The 17,347-nt window shown below is 43.3% G+C and overlaps 2 pseudogenes across 2 annotated transcripts; both read right to left on the minus strand.

Annotated features, from left to right (window-relative positions):
* Positions 1–1,062: 1,062 nt before the first annotated feature.
* Positions 1,063–1,614, minus strand: LOC306641743 (small ribosomal subunit protein uS17-like; annotated as a pseudogene). The gene has a single exon. The product of its transcript is annotated as a small ribosomal subunit protein uS17-like (transcript).
* An 8,707-nt stretch (positions 1,615–10,321) lies between these two features.
* On the minus strand, positions 10,322–11,011 carry LOC306641261 (annotated as a pseudogene). The gene has a single exon. The product of its transcript is annotated as an uncharacterized misc_RNA (transcript).
* Between the last annotated feature and the right edge of the window lie 6,336 nt (positions 11,012–17,347).

The raw sequence follows: 17,347 nt of genomic DNA on the forward strand, positions 1-17,347 counted from the left end.
AGTGCCAAGAACAGCCTGCCATTATCCTGCTGCACCCAGGAAGCCCATTGTCCTGGAATGTCTGATAACTGTTAGTGTCAGAGCTGAGAGTCAAGTCTCTCCTCCCCTTTTGGCAAGAAATGTTTCCCAGGCTTGGCTTTTGTCAACACCACAGGAGGGAGAGCTGGCTCCAACCAAGAGCTTGATCACCCGAACAGCTCAGACATCACCAGCACCAAAGAAGATGAAAGAAATGTTTTCAAACTACCAATTATAAAAAATAAATAAATAAATAATAAAAGCATAAAAAGATTGAGGTCACCATGCTTACAGGAAAGACAGACTTATCTTTTTATTCTCTCTATAGTAAATAATAATACAAAATTATGCTATGAAGAGATCAAAGAATATACAACCCAAACATGTAGGATAAAAGTACTTCAGATGAGCAGCAGAAGATGATCCATATTCATTTATGAAATATGTTGTTAGTTTTTCTGGTGTGTGTGTGTGTGTGTGTGTGTGTGTGTGCGCGTGAGTCTATGTTATCAGATTTTTAAAAACTGTGTTATTCGTTGTGATTTCTTCTTCTATATAAATATTTGTATTTTTAGTTTTAAATACTTTTTCTTAAAAAGAACACACCAAGACTCTGGGCTCACCCTTTATGAGCCTCACTGAGAGGCAGTTGGATCCCTTCCAGTTCTGTCATTTATCAGTTTCCATAAAGCCAAGGTGTGAGAAATGCAGGCTTCCGATAAGAAGGTGATAATAAGGACTAACATTTGCAGAGCCTAGCAAGTTCATACAGCACTTCCATGTCCATTACCTCTTTCAACTCTCTCAACCACCCAAGGGTACATAAGGTTAATATTCCATGGGCCTAAGTAATAAATACTAAAATAATAAGAAGAAAAATAATAAATCAAAGTTCCTTTAGACTACAGCATCTGCTCCATGGCCTGAACTGTCCCTTGACCATTACCAATGCAGTCTCCACCTTCCACCTTCAGCCTGGAGCCCTTCTTTACCTTTCTAATGGCCCCCAAGTCACCGCTGTCACTGCCATTTCTCCAAGTTTTTTTTTTTGGTTTTTTTTTTTTTTGTGATTTAGAAAATAAGTTTATTTTGCTTTGAGGGGTGGGCAGGTATCCAGTCTCAGAACTTCTGGAACTGCTTCTTGGTGCCAGCAGCCTTGGTGAGCTTGAGTACATTGAAGCTCACTGTCTTGCTCAAGGGCCTGCATTCACCCACTGTGACGATGTTACCGATCTGGACATTCCTGAAGCAGGGGGACAGGTGCACAGACATGTTCTTGTGATGCTTCTCAAAGTGATTGTACTTGCGAATGTAGTGGAGATAGTCCTGACAGATCATAATGGTCCTCTGCATCTTCATCTTCGTCACCACACCAGACAGGATCCACCCTCGGATGGAAACAGTAACAGTGAAAGGGCATTTCTTGTCAATGTAGGTGCCCTCAGTGGCCTGTTTTGGTGTCTTGAAGCCCAGGTCAATATTTTTGTAGTGTTGAGGGAGTTTCTCCTTCCCAGTTTTTCCTAGCAGGACCCTCTTCTTGTTTTGAAAGATAGTTGGCTGCTTTTAGTAGGCATGCTCCGTCTGAATGTCCACCATCTTCCTGGTTACCTGAAAAAAAGAACTTCTCCAAGTTTTTTATTTACCAGACAAAAGGTGGTAGGCCAGGAGACCCGGTTTCTCACAAAATGCGTAACAGACCTGAGCAGGTCTCTCGCTGGGTTGCAGTCGCCTCCCCTGCCCCTGTCCACGTTAGATGAGGCTGGATATCTTTAGTTGAAACCACCCCTAGATTCAGGATTCCTAACTTCTAACTTTGTTTGAGCAGTATTTCAGACCTGAGCTCACTCCTCTGTCCTCAGAAGGCTCTGAGTACCTGCTCACCAGGTACAGCATCCCTTTCTCCTGCCAGGCCTGCTGTGTGCAGAGTGTTAACACACACCCAGACAACTGGCATCAAAGCCAGGCTGAATGTTGCTGTTTGTGGCTCCTAAAGGGGCAGAAACTGGGGCACAGCTAGCCTGGAGTGTGCAGGTCCAAGTCCTGCCCCAGGGGAACAAGGAGCATAACACAGCACAAGGGGGGCACAGCATGATTTGTGAGCTTCTGGAACACTCTGTACCTGGGAGTAGGCTGTCAGGTTTGGGAGATGAGGATGATGATGAAGAAATGAGAGAAATGAACCTGGTTAAAGTGTCACATATCAGCTGAGCAACACCTCCACCCATCCTGGTTGAACCTGGGAGGCCAGGCACAAGTTCAGGCCAGCCGCGGTGCTCACATGCACACTATATCCTTTGGTGGTCCAAGGTAGAGGCCAGGGGTGGGCAGAAGGGAGGGGCTGCATCACACATGGATGTAGTCAGCAAGAAGGGCTGGAGGTGGTATCGACCAGCTTCCTCTTTTTAAAGCAGGCATTTGCAGTGTTTTAAAGGTCTGAACAGAGTACCACATCTGCAGAGGGCCAAGGGAGAGAAAGTGAGAGGAAGAAGTTACCCCAGGCTGACTCTCCATGCACTGCAGCCTCTTCAACAGTCCCAAATGCAAGGATCCGCTGATGTCACTGGAGGTCCAGAGACTAGATCAGGGTTGTGCGGTTCAATTCACATTTGTCTGACTTCAGACCCTTGTTTGTCAGCATTAAATGGCCTAACAGTTATTTTTTTAAAGCCCCTGTAAATTGGTAAGTCTTGGGCTATACTTCTGTCCTCAAAAGGCTGGGGCTCAGGCTGGGTCCCCCAGAACTCCAGAAAAAAAGGAATACAAGACACGCCCGGCTCAGGAGCATGGGCAATGATGTAAAGGACTGAATTATCTCTGACTAGCCCTCCCAGGTCATCTATGTACTTGACAGTATTTACAGAGTGCTCACCTTTGCACCAGGCATTGTGCGAGACCTAGGGGATTCAGGTTGAACAAGAGTGACCCAGACAGGCCTTGGAACACTGAGGGTCAGGAGGAAAAGACAAGCCTTGGACAAATGCAGTCATAAGACAAGTACCAGGATAGGGGAGCCACTTGTCTCTATCAGGAACCTCAAATTTACCACAGGCTGCAAAAGGCCTTGCTTCTCCAGGGCAGTAGGGAGCCATAGAGGGTTTTAGCAAGCAGCTATGTGTATTTGGTGATCTGTTTAGCTGCAGTGAATGTGAAGCAAAACTGAAGAAGGGGAACTAAAGAAAAGGTGTGATCAGAGGCACGTGGCCTGAAGCAGGTGGGTGAGGGAGGGGCTGAAGCAGAAGGATGATCCACTGATGCACTTGGGGAGCAGGAGGGAGCGATCAAGAGTTTTCCCTAGTGCACAGCTTCAGCAGGAGGGTGATGCGCATCAGTCACAACACTTGGGAGAAGCAGGTCTTAGGTGGCAGATGAGGAGACAGTGCTGCACACAGAGTGTGAAGAACCTGTAGGACTTGGAAGTGGACCCACAGATGAGGCGGTGGGTCTGAAACACAGCAGCGAGACTGGGGTGGACATGAGATGGGCATCATCTCCATCTGCATGGTTTATTTGCTGCTCACAGACATGGAGCTGTTTTAGCCCTTAGAATTTGTCCCAAGCATGCAAAGCTCAGCCAGGTGAAGACAAGATGACCCAGAGAGTGTGAGGAGAGGGAGAAGAGCAGACAGCCTGTACTGAGCCCTGAGCATCAAACCAATGCTGGGAAAGTGGGGAGGGACAGGCACCTGGCAGGATTGAGAGCAGCCCATAGTGTCGATGGCCACAGAGGAAGAACCAAAGACTGCCATTGTGTGGGGAGGATGAGGTCAACCTTGTGAACTTTCTGACACTACAAAGTAAATTGCTCCACAGGCACTGCCTGGATCAGGGCTTCCCTGCCGCCTTTCCTTCCCCATCCCTGCTACCATGACTGGTCTCTTATAACCCTAGAGCTAGGGTATGAGTCAGAAAACTCAGTTGAGTCCCTCTCCAGCCACTTACTCACTGTGCAGGCCTTGGGCCTGTCCACTCCCCTCTTGCCCGTCATTTGGATCTGTATCAGAGTGACCTCCTCCCTCTATTCCCAATCTCTCCTCAAAATAATCCTTCCAAAAGCTGAACCCTTCTGAAACTTCTCATTCCCTGAGATAAAGGGAAGACCCCAGGACTCACAGCTCCATCCCAAGCTGTTGTACTGGCCTCTCCAGATGCCCTCCAGCCCCTTGCTAGCACTGGGCCCACCGGCTCCTGCCTCAGCTCCTGCATCACCTCCAGTGTCCTTGGTATCCGATCAGCCCTATCTGCAACATGGCCACTTCCTCTTTAGGGCTCCCACCCTGCCCCACATCTCTGGACACCTGTACTTTAGGTCAGCTGCATGATGGGAACCTGGGGTCCTTCCTTCTGGCCATGCCAGAGGCTTCAGCCAAATGCTCTTGGATCCAAAGCTGGGTACATCTACCCTCTGGTGGAACATGGGATGATGTTAAGTGGTATTCAAAAATACCACTTATTTTAAAAATTAGTCATTTATTTTTACCTTTGATTTATAGAAGGTGAATTTTTTTCATTATAGAATAATAAAATGATTTCCTTTAATATCAGAGTATTTAATTCTAAGTGAATATATGTAGAGAAAAATATCAGCAAGAAACAGCATGTTTTGGCATGTGAGCATGGTGACTTGGGCATTTCACTGTGGGTACATTTCACCTTTGAAGAAAGATATGTGAAAATGTTGAACTCTAGTTAATTATTACATGTTCAATTAAGGGGAAACCATACTGATTTTTGTATTTTACTTTGAAACTCATAAAATACTATGAAATACATGATAATAAGATAATTCATGAATGGGTTGAGGGATGAATAACTAGATGGATAGATTAGGAGATGAAGTAAATGTTATAAAATGTCAGTGGTAGAATCTAAGTGGTGAGAATTTGTGGTGTTCATTGTAAAATTCAGTTCTGCTGTTCAAAAAAATTATAAGGATTTAGAAAAAACTTGAGTCCTTGTCTCACAAGGTTATCAAGCAGATTGCTTGATTTAAAAAGCTAAAGAATAGAATGAGGTGCCTGTTTTGTATTATTCTCCTTATTATGGGGTAAATTATGTCCCTCCCAAGTTCATTTGTTTCATCCTAACCCCAGCACCTCAGAAAGTGAACTTATTTGAAGATCGACTCTTTACAGAAATAATAGAATTAAGATGAGGTCATTATGGTGGACCCTGTCCACTATGTCTTCTGTCCTCAGAAAGAGGGGTACTTGGGAACCCAGACAGGTCCACAGGGAGAACCCCCTCTGAACATGAAGACAGAGATCAAGATGATGCTTCTACAAGCCAAGGAATGCAAAAGATACCAACAATCACCGCCAGAAGCTAGGGGAGATGGGCATGATCAGATTCTCCCTCCCAGCCCTGGGAAGGAACCAACCTTGCTGACTCCTTAATCTTGGACTTCCAGCCTCCAGAGCTCTGAAACAATACATTGCTGTTGTTAAGTAACTCAGTTTGTGATACTTTAAGTGGCAGCCCTAACTGACCCATTGCTCCAGACCCCCATGAGACCCTAGGTTACAAGCTCCATCAGGGAACCTAGGGCCCTGTCAGCCTCCTACCACCCTAAGTCTCTGAAGTCACCACTTTCTTCCTCGGCTTCCTCAGAGCAGCCCACCACCTGCTCCGTGAGTGCCCAGAAGTCTTTGCACCAGAGGAGGAAGTTTCCCTTTATATCTTAGATGGCTGGTTTGAATTTTTTTGAAAAGTCATCTCCTCAAAAATTCATGTAAGGTAGTGGAATGAGACAGACATTATTCCCCTATGTACACATATGATTAGACCCATGGTGTGGATCTACATCGTGCACAACCACAGAAAGGAAAAGTTGTACCCCATTTGTGTACAATGAATGAAAATGCAGTCTGTAAAAATAAAAAACAAACAAACAAAAAACATAAAAAAATTTATGTAGAAACTTAATCCCCTCCATAACATTGTTGGGAAAGTGTGGCCTTCAGGGGAAGATTAAGTCATGAGGGCTCTGCTGTCATGAATGGAATTAGGTGCCCTTAGAGCAGGACTCCAAAAAAGGAGTTCAGCTCTTTTGCCTTTCTGCTTTCTTCCATGTGAGGACAATTCTCCTCCCCTCAGGAAGGAGCAGTGTTCAAGGGGCCATCTTAGAAGTAGAGACAGAGCATCGCCAGACACCAAATCTGCCAGTGACTTGATCTTAGACTTCCCAGATGTCAGAACTGTGAGAAACAAATTTCTATTCATTATGAATTATCCAGCTCAGATATCTTATAGCAGCACAAAGTGAATTAAGACACAGAACTTTGAGCCAACCTCAGAGAGTGTGGCTCTCAGTTATTGCAATATATGGCTTTGAACTTGCAATCCTGCCTCCACCTCCAGAGTAGCTGGGATATAGACATGCACCACTGCCCACAACTACTACTGTATTTTTAACAGCCCTGAAATATGACTCAGACTCATCTCCTAACAGGAGCTTCTCTGGAGGAAGGACAAAAGGCCCCATGAACTGCACCATGCTGAGTGTCCCCCACTAATGTCAATTGTCAGCACAGGCCCACCCAACTGCCCCCCACCCAACTGCCTGAGGTCTGTTTCCAGAGGCCTCTTAGTTTGGCATAGATTTGTACCCCTTTTGTTTAAGCCCATTTATCTGATCTTATACCTCAAGCACCCCTTCTTCATTTCTCCCAGGAAACCAATAATAGCATCCAGAACTCAGTCACTCAAGTGACAGGAAATAGGACACTGCTGGTAGCAAACTGGATGAAGGAAAATGAAGGAAGATACCAGGTAGAACCAGGTACCTCTTGCCCCACCCAGGAAGGAGGGTCTCCTTGAAACAGATCAAGTTTGTTAAAAGCAGACACCAAATCTCTTTGCTCATGCCCCAGGTCCCCAGTGCTGTGCACAGAGCCTGGCATTAGGTAGGTGCTCAACCAACACAAGGTGAACAAATTACTGATTTCCAGGAAAGCAATGGGGTAGATTTAGTATCACCGAAGCTTATAACAGGAGCTTAACCTCAGTGCCCAGATGCCAGAATTGTGTCACTGGTTATCTACTGCTCATTAAGCAGTCACTCCAAGTGTTGGTTGCTTAAGACGCCAACAATATTTTTATTATCATTTCTCACTGTTCTGAGGATTGACTGAGCTCAGCTAAGTGGTCCTCACAGGGCATAACAAGGCAGGAGCCATCTCTAAGTCTTCTGTAATCATTGGTGTTCAGCATAGACTTTCCCTGGGGCCTCAGACAGAAGACCTACCTGTGGCCTCTGCACATGTCTTGGACTTCCTCACAACATGGCGTCCATGTTCTAAGAGCAGGTAGCCGCCCCCACCCCAGCTACACAAAAGCTATATTGCCTTTTAGGATGAGTCTCAGGTAATGTCACATTTTCCAAAGATGAAAACCCTCCCAAATTCAAGGACAGACAGGGAACCTAGCCCTCTGCTCTCAGTGGGAGGAACACCAACAACACATTGTAAGAAGAGCTTGTGGGATGGGATTTTGGGGTAGCCATCTTAGGAAGCACATTCTGAGACCTGATGCTCAGCCCCAGAGCCCTTGGGTAGAGAGATAAAGTGAGTCAGGGCAGAGACTCAGAGCTTCTGCAAGAGGCATTCCAGAGGCCTAGTGTTGGGGAAGAAGAGCTACAAGAACAGGAAGTGAAAGGGCTTTTGTGGAGCTGGCTACATGGAGAACAGGAGCCAGTAGGGATGAGAGGGAAGAAGCAAGTGGCACAGCCAGTTGGGTAATCAAGAGGGTCTTGGCCTCCCTCAATAAAGGCCCCTGGAAGGGCCAAAATCCAAAAGACAGCCCCACAGATATCTTCAAGCCCCACCAACCACCATCCCCACCTGGCAGGCACTGCTCAGAAACATTACCTTAGACCACACAGGGTCATGTCTTCTGACTATCATGTTGTTGGGTACTTGGGTTTGACCCTCCAATGCTTCCTACAGATCACAGGACAGTCACTGCCAAACCCATGCAGCACCTTGGTGCAAAAGAAAAGTGCCCCCTTTGTCCAGACAGGCTCAGCCCCACAACAGGGTACACCACTTGGCAAGCCATGCAGAACTGGGAGTCAGCCCTTCACAAGCCTTTGACCACGTTTGTGAACAAATTTTTCAGCCATTTTACAAAATTTTCTTTACTGCCTGTAATTGTTACTGCTTTGCTCGGGAGTCCTTAATGTCTTAATGGTGAGAAACACAAAACTGTTAATTAAAGGGAACTCAGGCTCTATTTAAAAGTATTTCGGCGTCAACACAATCTATGGGGTTAATTTTTGATCCATTCGAAGTTCAAATTTCCTATCCAGGCTTCCCCTCCTTCCCTCAAAAGTGACCATCTCAGTTTGTCCAGGACTGACAGGTTTCAAAACTTGGAGTCCTGGGCAACTGGAACAAGTTAGTCACCCCTAAAACTTTAATAGGAAATATGACCACATTTGTTTATTCTGTCTTCTCTGGCAGCTGGTGAGATTGGCCTCTTTTCATGCATTTATTAAAAGGTTGGATTGCCTGTTCTGCAATTGGCAATTCCTATTCCTTTTGCTCTTTTCTTCTACATTTTACTGTCTTTAAAACTACACTTAATGTATAGATATTCTTTCAATGGTTTAAGAGATATCAACCATTTATGTATTACCTACTGAAGATATATTTCCTAGTCTATTATTTGCTCTTTGATTTCACTCATGGATTTTTCTTCTCTATAAAATGGTTAGTTTTCATGTAGTCGACATATAGCTACCCTTTCTTGATGACTTGTGGGATTGCTACTTGTTTTAGGACAGTCCCCTCCCCCAACAAATTATATAAATATGCCTTTACATTCTTTTCTAATATTTTATTTTGACATGAAAATCTTTAATGAATCCAGAATTTGTTTTTGTATATGGTGAAGGTAGAGTCTCCTTTATTTTTGGAAGATAGTTTTATCTTCTTTTCAGTGTTTTTTCCAATAATTCATTTCCCTGTCTTACTATATTAGTCCCTCAAAGCAGTGTTGGTCATTCGTGAAGACAACAGAATAACTTCAGCATTTTTTATTTAGTAAAATGTTTGCTCTTGATTTTTAGTGCGTAGTCTTTTTTGTAAGTAGTTTCTACCTGTTCATATATTAATAATTCATATACTAACAATCTCTTAGAATACAAAATATATGAAATTGGCTACCCAGTCTTCCTTTTGTTTTTTCTTAGAGCTGGATAACCAGCCATCCCACTGTGAGTGATAAGTCATCCCTTTTCTGACTGGAAATGCCACCACCATGTTGGTTTTCACTATTCATCCATTTCTCTGTTCTCTAATCTTTCCCCTGAACACACTGATCAGATCTTGTGCTGTTGTCGTGCTGTTTGGTGCAGATGAAGTCTAAGTTTTTTGTTTGTTTGTTTTTCCAGAAAAGGATATATATATATATATATATATATATATTTTTTTTTTTTTTTTTTTTTTCAAGTAACTGCAAATAGGAAACCAGAGGGGTAGCCCCAGGCTGGGGCAAATAATGGCCAAACCCTCCCCGACAGAACAAGGGGAGGAGGTGGCCCCTACACCCTTCATGGTCAACACAACCCCCTCCTCACTCTGCTGCATCATCCTAGGGGCAGGACCCCACTTTCCCTGGGACTGGGGTAGTAGGTAACCCAGCCAGCTGCACCTCAGTTCCCCTTCCCTGTGAGGAACACTTTGGGGAGGGGAATGTGGGCAGAATGGGGGAGGCATGAGGATGAACGTCTGGCGCTGGTAGCAGCAGCAATGACTGATGTCTAAGAATGAAACATTGAACAAAACCCAACACAACTGTCCAGAGGTAGTTTGTGAACAGAGGAAAAGATGGAACCAGAACCACGGGGGTCAGGGCGGAGGGGGAGAGGCAGAGTGAGCAGGGCTAACTCCTTGTTAATAGTGCCCCATCAGAGGAAGGTAAACAGCAGAGAATGGAAGCTAAGGGTGGCAGGTAGCCCCCCTGGCCTGCCTTAGGTGGCTGCCACAGGGAATCCGGGCAACAGGTGACTTCATTTCTACCCCTGCACTAGATGCTCAGATCCCAGGGTGAGGGCAAGGTGGTAGGGCTTGCGAATAGGGAACAGGGGTTCCTACTCCTGCCCTCCCTCCTGTACCCCAAAGGGGCTGTCCAACCTCCTGCAGGACTCAGGTGGGGAAGAGAAGAGGGTGTGAGCTCCACCTGATAAGTTTGGCTGGGGGCGAAGCACCCCTTCCCCATTGGCCACACTTGCTAGTGCAGGTCCAGCAGTGGGGCATGTCAGAATAAGATGGGGTTTGGACCCCTTAAGGCTAGGGGAGCCCTCCCAGGCCCCTCTATGGGAAGCCAGAAGGAACAGTGGAGCAGAGAAGGGGACCCCCAAACCAAGAGCCCAGACAGCCATGTCCCCACCAAGCGGGCAGGGACGCAGCAGGCGCAGGGTGCGGTAAGTGGGACATTAGCCTTGTCCAGGGCAAGTGTGTGCACGGGGTGGGGGTAGGAAGGGTCGCTGGGGACTGAGGGTAGAGGAAAACCGCTCCCCATTGGGACCACGGGGGCCCTGCAGCGGCTGGTGTGCTGTGTAGCCTGCGGTAGGGAGGGCGCAGGTGGGCTGGCGGGCCAGGGGCGTGTCGCTGGGCCTGGGGGAAGGGGCGGGCGGTGGGAGCGGAGTGAAGCTGTCCAGCCCCAGAAGAAAGCTGCTCCTTGGGAGGGAGCAGGCGGCACGGGCGGTCACTGCTCCTCTTCGGAGGACTCCTGAGAGATGCCCTCCTCTTCCTCCTTCTCCAGTTTTTTGGGTCTGCCCCTTGGTTTCCTTCCTGGAGCCGTGGTGGTTTTCCGGGTCTTTGCGGCGCCCTTGGTTTTGCTGCCCTTTGGTCGCCCCGAGGTCTTAGGTGTTGGCACTTCGCTCGGTTCCTTCGGAGGCTGCTTGGCGGCCTTCCCGGGCCTCGCTCCTCAGTGCCGTCCTTTTCCTGCTTGGAGGCCAGGGCTGGCTGGACCTCCAGCTTGACTCACGCATCTTCCTTCTGTAGGGAGCAGGTGACGCGCCATGGCTGGGACGCGGGAGCGGCGGTGCTGGGCGCTGAGGACCCTCCTGGCTCCGCCGCCGCCGCCAGCGAATGCGGACGCCTTCCCGGAGCCGCGCCAGCGCCAGAACAGCCCGGCTGGAGTCCCAGTTAGAGGAGCGCAGCCGGCTCAGCGGCGCTTACAAAGGAGCGACCCAGGGGCAGCGGGTCGGGCCGCCCCAAGTCTAAGTTCACTGTCTCATGAGGCGGGTCCTTTTTCATTTGTTTTCTCCACTGTTATTCTCTAAACACTTGACATTTAAAATTAATTTATCCATAGAAAGCTTAAAATCACCTTATCTGGTCCTTATAAGTTTCTAACTATAGTACTATAATAGCATTAAATTTACCTGTTAGTGTCTCTTATTCATTAGGTTTTTTTTTTTTGGGGGGGGGACTGGCATTTTTATGACAGTGAATATTTCCACACAAAAATATGGTTCAAACATCTCCATGTGTTGAGGGACGTTTTTTATGTCTTTCAATACAATTTTGGTCATTTATATGTATAAACAGTATAGCTTTTGTTGTCTGCATTCCTAGAAATTATATACTATTTGTTGATATTATGAATGGGCTATTTTTTCTATCTCCCTTCTCAAATGTTTGTTATTATAAATCAAAGCTCTATATTTTTATATTTATCCACCTATCTTCCTCTAAATTCTCTTTAATATTATTCTGTTAAAAAGTATGAAGTTGTCAGGACATACTCTCAATCATCTGTAAAGATGTTTTGTCTTCTTTTTCTGGTATATATTCCAATCGATTCATTTTTCTGTCTTATATTAAAGTCCCCAAAGCCATGTTGACCAATAGTGGTGACAACATGCAGTCTCTTGTTCTCTAACTAATAGAAATGACTTCGGCATTTTCCCATTTAGTAAAATGTTTGCTCTGGGTTTTTAGTAAATAGTCTTTATTATGTCTAAGTGGTTTCTATTTGTTTACACCAAACAAGCTCTTAGAAGAAAAAAATATATGTACCTGCCAGACACATGATAGCATTAGCAAATACCTATGAAATTGACTTCATAAATTGTGAAGCATGAATCATACTTCCATTTGTTCCCCAACAGTGAAAAACTCATAAATTGTTTTGTGGCTAGAAAAAGTAAAACAATAGAAAGCTCCGGGTCCTCCAGCCAGGGAGTGTCCTGACACCCCTTCCTTGCTTGGCTCTTGCTAACCCTTAGCCCCCACAAAGCAGACCCACCTTAACCAGCATCCTTCTTGCTCTTTCTTCTCCCATTGCCTGGTCCAGTAGTTACCCTCACTCTTCAAGAAGGGGATAATAAAGAAGGCATGCAGGAGCACCCTATTTTACAGAGATCTTAGTAAAAAATTTCCCATCCCCCTTTCCCCATTCTCTGCAGCTTTTCTAGGATATGGGTGGTCTCACTAGCTTAAAACAAGAGGATAATTCCACCAACCCATTCTGAGTGTCTGCAGGCATGGTCTTTTTCTGGGGCTGCTTAGAAGGTGGATGAGCAGAGAAGCCCCAGAGAGTCAAAGACCTTGTGAGTAGGGAAGCCACAAGGAGCAAAGGAAGTCCCCAGGCATGGAGGAAGGGAGTCCTCCTATCCACTAGAGCAGATGGTCAGGATGTCTTCAGGCACTGGACACCCTGGAAGGACCTTCCTGCACACAAGTGCTGCTCAGGAAAACCCACAGGCTTGCTTTCCACATGCTCAAGTGTGACTGGTCTTCCATGATACAGATGAGCCACAGTTTGCTTAACCATTACCTACTTGTTGAAGGATATCTGGGTTGTTTCCAATTCTTGGGCTATTATGAATAAACTTGCTACAGACGCTTCTGTACAGGCTTTTATATGAACATAAAGAAGTCATCATTTCTTTGGGATAAATAATCAGGAATCAATTTCTGGGTCCTATGGCAATTGTTTGTTTAATTTTTAAAGAAACTGCCCCTTGGTTTTCCAGAATTACTGTGGCTCTATTTTTGGTTTGCCTATTATGTTCTGTTCACTATCTCTCCACCAACATTTATTCTGTTTCCATTGTCATTGATTTTGGTTCTTTATCATTTTCTTTCTTCTGTTTGTTTTGTTTTACCTTTCCTAGGTTCTTAAAATAGGCCTTTGACTGTATATTGGAGACTTTTTCTCTTTTCTAATGTATACACTTAATGCTACAATTTTGCCTCTTGGCACTGCCTAGATGTGTCCCACAATTGATTTGTGGTATTATCATTTTCATTCAGTTCCATATGAGACTTTTTTCTTTGCCTAAGGATTGTGTTGAAGTGTGTTGTTTGGTTTTCAAGTATTTGAACATTTTCCTTTTATCTCTCTGCTCTTGATTTCTCATTTGATTCCCTTGTGGTTAGAGATCACACTCTATGAAAATTTGCTGAAAAAATTTTTATGGACTATGTTAAAAAAAATGTATGTCCTGCTGCTTTGTAATGTGAAGTGTTCTATAATGTGCATCAAATCTTGTTGGTGGCTAGGACTGTTGCATTCTATAACCTTGCTAATTTTAATCTAGTTATTCTACCAATTGTTGAAAGAGAGATGTTGATGTGTCCAACTATCATTTTCATTTACCTATTTTTTCCTTCCAGTTCTTCTGTGTTGCTTGACATATTGCAGCTCTGATGTTTGGTGCATACACATTTAGGATTGATGTGTCCTTGGTGGATTGACTTATGCCCCTTATATAGTTCCTCTGTTTCTGGTAGTTTTCTTTCCTCTGAAGTCCACTTTATCTGAAATTAATATAACCATGCCTGCTTCCTTCTGATTAATGTTTACATTTTATATTTTCCCACCCTCGAACTTTCAATTTGTCTATGTCATATTTGACATGAGTTTCTTATAGAAGAATAGTGTTGGGAAATGTGTAATATTTTTTTTCTCACTCACTCTGCCAGTCTCTGTTTTTTTATTGGTATATTTGGACCATTTGTGTATAATATGTTTATTGATGTGTTAGGGCTTACCTATGCCATTTAATTTTATACCTTATTTCTCATTTTTTCCTGCCTTTTATTAAGTACATGAACTTTTTTTTAATAATTTCATCTTGATTTTGATATTTTAAAAGAACTTTTTGTATTGTTTTTAGTGGTTGTCCTAGGTATTGTATCATATTATATATCCATAACTTATCTGTCTAATGGTCTTTCATTTCTAATAATGTATAGAACTCTTACTACCTCTGCACACACTTAGAACCACATCAAAGGATATTGCAATTTTATTTCAACAGTCAAGTATAATTTTTAAAACTCAACAAGAAAAGAAAATGTATTGTATTTACCCATACTTTTGCTTCCTTCCTGATGCTCCAAAATTTTATTATTCCCTTTAAGTTTAGAGAAATTTCTTTACCCAGACTCTTAAGGCAATGAGGAAGTAGATTTTCCTCATCTGACAATGCCTTATTTCCATTTTATTCTTGGATGATATGTTTTCTGGGTATCAAATTCTGGGTTGACAATTCTTTTGTTTCAGCATTTGAAAAATATGATCCTACTTCCTTCAGACTCCCATGGTTTCTTAAGAGAAATCTGCTGTCATTTCAATTGTTTTCCCCCTATAGGAAAAGTGGCTGCTTTCCAAGATTTTTTTTTATTTGTCTGTTTTCTGAAGTTAAATTATTGTGTTTCTGGGTGTGGACTTTTTTAGCTTTATCCTGTTTGGGATTTTCTAAGATTCCTAAATCTGTAGGCTTATGTTGCTTGCCAAATTTGGGGAGTTTTCTGCCTTTAAAAAAAAAAAAAAAAAAAAAAAAAAAAAATATATATATATATATATATATATATATATATATATATATATATATTCTTTAGTCCCATCTAATTTCTTCTCCCCTAGTACTTACTTTAATGGCACAAATTTAGTTTCCTGGGACTTTGCTCTTTTTGAAAGTTTATTTTCTTTCTATTGTGCTGATTGTGTAATTTCCAATGTTTTATCTTTTAGTTCACTGATTCTTTCCTCTGTCTTCTCCATTTTGCTAGACTTTCCACTGGTTATTGTATTTCTAAGTTTTAATTTTCCATTTGATTCTTTATCTATTTCTTTGCTAAGGCATCTTATTATTTTATTTTTCAAATGAGTTCCTACTTGTTAATGGAAGCAATTTTGTCATAACTGCTTTAAAATTGTTATCAGATAGTTCTAACCTTTGTGTTGACTTCTGCTGATTATCTTTTTTCACACAGTTTGAGATATTCCTTGATATGAGATATTCCTTGGTATGACAAGTGAGCTTTTTATTTCATTGAAAATTGGATGTGTTCATATTATAAGAGTGAATCTTACTTAAACCTTCTGGTTTAATTGACTTTCTGAGTCACTTCCCTGGCAGACTGGTCCTGCCTTGTTATTGCTAGATGGTATAAAAGTCAAAAATATCATTCAACCTCAACTGGCTCCCAAGGAGGCTTCCTCAAACCTGATGAGTGAAGAGTTCCTCATTGTGCTGTGATCTGTATTCACACCACAAAGCTTGGTCTTTGTTACCAGCTGTCAGAGACGAAAGTCCTGCTCTTTATTTGTTTTTTCCTAACACTGCCCTACAATGGGTGTTGGAGCACCTTATTACAGCCTCATGAGAGTGAATGTTCATGATCCCTATCAGGCCCTTACTAGCATGGGTGGGGATGGTGGTCACAGTATTTTCTGCAGTATTTGGAGTAGGGTGGTTATTATCTAAAAGTATCCTGTTTTAGTAGGCTGCCTCTTTCCTCCTGACTTTCACTGGATTGGGTTTTTGTTTGTCTATTATTAGTTGTTGTTGATTGTTGTATCTATTACTGGCTTCTTCAGCTTCAGATCTGAGCCAAAAAAAATATTCCATTCAGAAAAGTTGTCACTCTGTCATTTCTCAGGCCTCACAGTGCCTGGATGACCCTCCTTTTTCTCTCCTCCAAAATCTTCCTATGCTCCATATAAACCACCCAGAGTTTCTAGTTGTCCTTAGCATAAGCAAAGGGGAAAAATATATCTATTCCACATGGTCCCACAGAAAGTGAGTGTGGTGCACACACACACACACACACAAGTGCTCACATACACAGTATTTATTCTTTTATTTATTGACTTTGAGGTCCTAATTTTCATGCATCCTTTATTTTTCTCCTGCTTCATATTCCTCTTATTTTGCCCGATTTTTCTTTTCCTTTGCTGGTCCGCACTCCTTTCTCCTATGCTCTTTCCCACTTTTCTACCTCTCTTTTTTTTTTCCTTTTAAGACTGAAGAAGATTCTAACAAATTCAGCAGACTCATTAGACAACTGTTTAAAACCCATCAACCCCTTGATTCTACCTCATTCACTCATGGGGTAAAGGAGCTCATGGGCCCAGACTGGGCTTCCTGAGAGCTTCGGGAATCTACCTGCCCTTAGGGTCCACAGGCATTTGGTGGCATCTTCATATTACCCTACAATTACACCTTCCTACTGATCAATTTCTGTGACTAATTTTCCTCTTGTCCCCAAGTGTGTGGTGCTTTATGCCTTCACATTTAGATCTTGGAAGTTCTGACTGGTTTCTTACAATTCCTCTCTACCTGTGTACATTCTTTCCTTGGTACGAGATCTTGATTGTGGAAACCTGATTATAAAATCTCTGGAACAAGCTTGGCACCTTCCAACCCATCTGACTGCCCACACTCTTTCTAGGGACTTGCTTTACCCTTTTTCGGTCCTGCCCAAAGTGATGTTCTAAAGTGTGGTCAATCCAAGACTTGGTTAAAGACTTAACATTTAACCCTGTTGCCCCTACAGGGTTTCCAAAGAGAAAACCAAGTAACTAATAGTCTACTTATTTTTCTAACAGTCCCAGGAAAAAACTTTATGCAGGGCATATGTCTGTGTAAAAGAAGTAGTAGTTACATTGTCCTAGCTAAAGGGTAAAGTCCCATTGGTATGCAGTGCACAGAAGAAGAAGCTGACTTTAAGTCATAATTTGCATTTTCTCCTTGCAGAGCTATTTATCTGAGGATGTTAAACTTCTACATATGTGTGGAACTCTTATTTAGCAATATATAAATGGACTCTGGCTGAATTCATGTAGTTTAGGGAGATTTCTAAAAGTGGGCAGCATGTTCTGTGGCACAGATTTCCATAATTCTATAACAACTGACTCCCAGCATGAAGGAAAGGCCAAACCTGACACCATGCCTCTCCCTGCAAGAGAATTCCAGAAGAAATGACTTAAACCTCAATCTCAGGGATTTGAAAGAAATTTGCATCTCTAGAAGGAACTGCTGAGAACAGTCTTCAAGTTAGCAAAACTCTTCCCCCAGGGAAAATGT

This window comes from Sciurus vulgaris (genome assembly GCF_902686455.1).
Source record: "Sciurus vulgaris genome assembly, chromosome: 12".
NCBI classification, from domain to species: Eukaryota; Metazoa; Chordata; class Mammalia; order Rodentia; family Sciuridae; genus Sciurus; species Sciurus vulgaris.